General features: G+C 43.8%; 1 long non-coding RNA gene across 1 annotated transcript; it reads right to left on the reverse strand.

Annotated features, from left to right (window-relative positions):
* Positions 1-221: 221 nt before the first annotated feature.
* On the reverse strand, positions 222-1213 carry LOC146861566 (uncharacterized). Its single transcript, XR_014979277.1, has 4 exons — positions 1174-1213; positions 545-639; positions 404-455; positions 222-318 (listed from the first exon to the last, which is right to left on the reverse strand). It is a non-coding gene; the product is annotated as an uncharacterized LOC146861566 (long non-coding RNA).
* Between the last annotated feature and the right edge of the window lie 4200 nt (positions 1214-5413).

Genomic DNA, 5413 nt, shown 5'->3' on the forward strand with positions numbered 1-5413 from the left:
CATCACATTATACACAATAATAATATTGCATTCTTCTAATATCTCAATCACAATAACACACATAGCCCTTAACCCTCATTAGTATCTCCCCCCATAAAGAGAGAAGGGTTTTACTAAAACGGTAAACAGTGTTTATATTCTGGTGATTCGTACATCCACTCATTCATACTCCATCATAACCCGTTTACATTATCTCTTTTACCTGTATCCGAGATACAGTGCACCATCGGATAAAAATGCAGGTAAGAACCTTGCAAAGTTTCGAACAGGGGACAAATGTCACTCCTTGGAGCCGTATTTAGAGACTGACTTCAAAATCTATGGGAGCGAGAACTCTTATTAAATATTAGAGACATACAAAGACACAAAGCTAAGAATACGGGCTCAGAGTTTGTCTGCCTACCATATATGAAGAGCTTCTCTGGATAAGAGCCCATTAGAAAGTGCGAATATATCTGCAATCAATTTTAGAGAAAATGCTTTTTAGTGAGATGACCACTTAAGCACTTCTAAACACACTTATGAGTACTATCATAATAATTACCTTCAGTTTCTAAAATATAGGGCCTCAGGTAAACACGTTCTTCTTTTCCAGTGTTTCAAGCATAATATCATTCAGAGGGCAATTTCATAAAAATCCTGGAAAAACAAATAAACGAATAAACAATTTCCCTTATATTCCAGACTTACATAGATCTCCTTAAATTATGTAAGACAATTCATTTGGTGCTGCTTTACTCATCAATATGCACTGCTTAGGTTTATAAGCAAAAAAACCTTTGCGCCGTATTTCTCTAATCATTTAATGCCACAAGGACAATGTTTGCTATACCAGCTTCATAATAGTAAAAAGAGGGGTTATCCAACTAGCGGAAATCCCGAATATGGATTAGGCATCACATCGGCTAAATTGGAATGCCCTATACAAGCATACAATAGCTCACCCTACCTCCTAAAAATATTAATAAGGAGTTTCTATACTATAGTGGCCCCCTGACTACATCTAAAGTAAAGGAGGCAGTAACATATAAAACGGCAATGCAAACATTGTGAGAAACCATAATAGGGACAAAAAGTTTCACAACAGCGGCGATTGAAAATACACGAGCCACGCTAACGCAATAAACCTTCTAATGCTGGCGAGCAACTAAACCCGCTCATACCACTCCTTACCTCACGTTCGGGCTATCTGGCCTCTCAGCTGGTATCGGCTCAGTGGTAGGGAAGATTAAATCCCATCCGGCCCCTTCCGTTATATACCTTCACTTCCGACTAATTAGAGTCGTCCTGCACAGCCGGGACTGCCTCACGCATCGACCCCGGAAATACTCAACAAATGGCGGCCATCTTAGACTACCAACCTCAAATAGAAACTACATCACGCCATGATACTAAATCATGCTCTTACTAAGATAACCTCCGGGAAACCGTATAAAAACAAATCTGAAGATCGTATAAAAATGAATATCTGACCAAAAAATATTTGTATTTATTAGTTAGAATTCCCCGTTATGGTCTAAGTAGATCCGACCACTACTTAAGATGCAATTTAAGGCGATGTATAAATCACGAGATATTGGCCAAACATCACCGGAGCACATGAAAAAAGGCCATATATTTTCAGAATGCCTAATTATTGGGAGCCCCCATGCAAAAAAAGTTACTTAGAAACTGTATTGAAAAACAGGCAGCCATCATCACCTGTCTAGAGGATATAGGATTAAATGCACTATGACCTACTACTCAAGATAAAAATATCAGTCAACAGTACTACCGGCATATAAGATAGCTTGAGATGCATGCCAGTCTTCTCTAGCAGTATATACACAGGTTCAGATGAAATCATTAAGCCAAAACGCTGAATACAGTAAATCACCTAATCAAACACTCCCATTCCTCTTTAGAGTTTAGGCCATTTTTCACTGTATTGAAGCGTGAAATAAACCATTGTTCTCTTGATTTCCATTTCAATTCCATATTACCGCCTTGGGCTCGTAACCAGATTTTCTCTAATATAAACCACTTTAGATCAGAGTCATTGTGCCCCATTTCTAAAAAGTGAGCTACTAAAGGAGCATTAATTTTCTTAGTTCTTATAGCAAAGCGATGTTCTTGGAGTCTGGTCCTCAATTCCCTACCCGTCTCTCCTACTCCTTTGCCACACGAGCATCGCAGAAAGTAAACTATATTTCTACTTCTGCAATTGTTCAGAGATCTTGAGTTTACTTGGAAGTCATTATGTTTCAAAATTTGGGATTCTATGCAAAGGGCACAAACATTACATGTACCACATTTCACATTACCTGTTTCTGGCTTACCATCTAATGTGATTTGGGTACTGACTGGATGTTTCCTGTATGTATGTACGAGCTCATTTCTGAGGTTCTTATTTCGTTTGAAAGCAAAAATGGCTTTCGCAAGTTTAATATGAATGAATGAAAAGCAATTCATATCGCGCAAACTAAGCCCGAAGGCATCAAGGCGCCTACCAATAAGATCAGAACACAGAGGCCAGCTCACGGAAATGCCATAACAAATAGCCAGGTTTTTAACGCTTTCCTGAACAAGGGGACTGATGGTTGAGCTCTAATTTCCATAGGGAGAGCATTCCAGAGCTTGGGCGCCAGATAGGAAAAAGCCCTTCCTCCCCACCTGGTTCTCCTGAAATGAGGTACCAATAACAGTTTCTTATCTGAGGACCGAAGATTTCTGGCGGGGACATAGGGAACTAAGAGATCATTGATTCCTCTCGCTCCTTGACCTAGTATTGTCCCATATGTTAGACTAAGGATCTTAAAGGTGATCCTAGCCGAAATAGGAAGCCAGTGTAGGCTTTTCCTGACAGCAGTGGCAGAGGAGAGCCTAGGGGCGTCCGTTACAAATTTGGCAGCCGCATTCTGAACAGTTTGCAGTCGCTGCACCAAACCCTTGTCTAGACCCGAGTAAAGAGCATTACAATAGTCAAGACGTGAGGACACCAGGGCTATAACTACTTGTTTGCGTGCAGAGGGAGCAAGGTAGTATTTTATTTTTCTTAGGATTTTGATGATGCCCCAGCAGGTCGACACCGTTCTATTTACCTGTAGGTTCATAGAGAGTGAAGGATCAATCAGGACCCCCAGATTACGAGCTGAGTGAGTGGGAGAGGGACACATTCCCAAGGAGGGGGGCCACCACTTATCAGACCATAGGTCACTCCCACCACCAAAGACAAGAACCTCCGTTTTCTCTCCATTCAGCTTTAGGGAGTTACAAATCATCCATTTAGAAACTGCCTCCATGCAGTTTCTAAAGCTGAGAGCAGAGGAATCGTCCGGGTGTGAGAGGGACACCATGATCTGGGTATCGTCTGCATAGGAGACCACCTCCATCCCATAGGATCTTATTAACTTGGCAAGTGGGGCCACATAGATATTAAAAAGGGTAGGGCTGAGGGCCGAACCCTGTGGGACCCCACATTGAACAGGCAGGGATGGAGATAAAAATTCGCCTAGTTTGACCCTCTGTTCTCTCTGATCCAAGAAAGAAGCCAGAAGGCTCAGAGCCGATCCCTCAACCCCAATCTCCCTCAAGCGAGCTGTCAAGGTCACCGGGGATAGGGTGTCAAAAGCTGCTGTAAGGTCTAATAGGACCAGAAAAGTAGTATGGCCCTGGTCCACCACCATACGGATATTGTTTAACACAACAGTAAGAGCTGACTCTGTACTATGGGACCGCCGGAAACCATGTTGGGCTGGATCAAGAAGTCCATGCCCATCTACAAAAGCAGATGCTCATTGAGATGTGTTTCGAGCATTTTAGCAGGTGCCGGAAGCAGCGAAATAGGATGGAAATTCTTCAGGGTTTCAGGATCAAGGGAGGGCTTTTTTAGAAGAGGCTTGACCACCGCCCTCTTCCACACGGCCGGGTACACACCCTCATGTATTGCCCTATTCATGATCTCGAGAAGAGGGGGCAATAAGACATCCCTACAATCCTTAAAAACTCTGAGAGGGCAAGGGTCTAGGGGTGAGCCCGATCTTGTTTTACTAAGCAGCCTATCAAGTTGGACTATATTCAGCGGAGGGAAACAGGACAGACTAGCCTTAGCAATCCGATTTTCCATTTCAGCCCCCGAGATGGCCGGAGTGCGCAGGGGGGGCAAAGAGGCCCGTTGTAATTCCAAGGCGGAATACATATCCGCAATTTTGGAATGAAAGAACTGAGCGATCCTATCGCAGAGATCTTGAGAACTGACAGTCGGATTGGGAGTTTGCAGAGAGCACAGAGAATCAACAATCCGAAAGAGGTCTCTGGGGGACGTAAGAGAGGTAGTTATTTTGGCGAAGTAATCCTGCTTTTGTTTGATTACCTCTGCCTTGTATCTTTTGAGCAAGAGTTTATGTTTTTCCCTTTCTGTTAGGTCCCAGCTCGCCCTCCACACTCTCTCCTGTTTCCTACAGTCCTGCCTCAAACGTCTCAGGGGTTCAGTAAACCAGGGAGCCGAGGGACTCTTTCTAGCTGAATAGCGCAAAGTAACGGGGGCCAAAGTATCCATTGCCCTGCTCAGAGAAGAGTCGAAATCAGTGGCCGCCAGATTAACATCTCCCACATTAGAATAGTTATTATTGGGAATCAGTGGCGCCAAGGTCTCCTTTGAAATCGCCTTAAGATTACGTCTGGGTTCTCTTCTGCTATGGCTGAAGGACTTAGAAATGGCAAGGGGACCCTGGAACTCCAGCGGAACGGCCAGATGGTCGGACCAGACCAAAGGAATGGGTTGGCCCGTCGAGATCCTGGGGTCATTCGAAAAGACCCCATCCAGGGTGTGACCGGCCTGATGAGTGGGAAATTTAATCAAGAGTCCAACAGAGAGAGGGAATCCTTGGAATCAAAATTTTCCAAATGAAAATTAAAGTCCCCAAGGATCGTCATGTATTCGCACCCAAAATAAGGTTCTAAAATATTAAGCAGTTTCTCACTGAAGGCAGTTCTAGGTCCAGGGGTCTATAGATTAAAATGCCAACAAAGGGAAGGGAGGAAGCAGAAGTGATCACAAAATGTAGGGCCTGAAAAGAGTCTGAGGGAACGGAAAGTGGAGTAGTGGGACAGGAATAGGAGACTTGATGTACAATCCCTAATCTGCCCCCTCTGCGACCCTCCCGATCTAGTCTTCCAAAAGCATAGCCTTCGGGGATGGCATCTATAAGATCTGGGCCGGAGGAATCGGAAGCCCAGGTTTCCGTAACAAAAACCCAAGAGGGCTTTACACTAACCACAAACTCATTAAAGGCTATATTATTTTTAACTAAAGATCTGGCATTAATGAGGAAACCGCGCTCAATATTAGCCATAGGGGTGTTTTAGGCGTGGTAATAGAACTAATTAAGGGGCCAACCTCCAAAGGCAACGAGCGAGGTGGCAGATAACATGC

This window comes from Triturus cristatus, chromosome 3_1 (assembly GCF_964204655.1).
Source record: "Triturus cristatus chromosome 3_1, aTriCri1.1, whole genome shotgun sequence".
Lineage (NCBI taxonomy): Eukaryota > Metazoa > Chordata > Amphibia > Caudata > Salamandridae > Triturus > Triturus cristatus.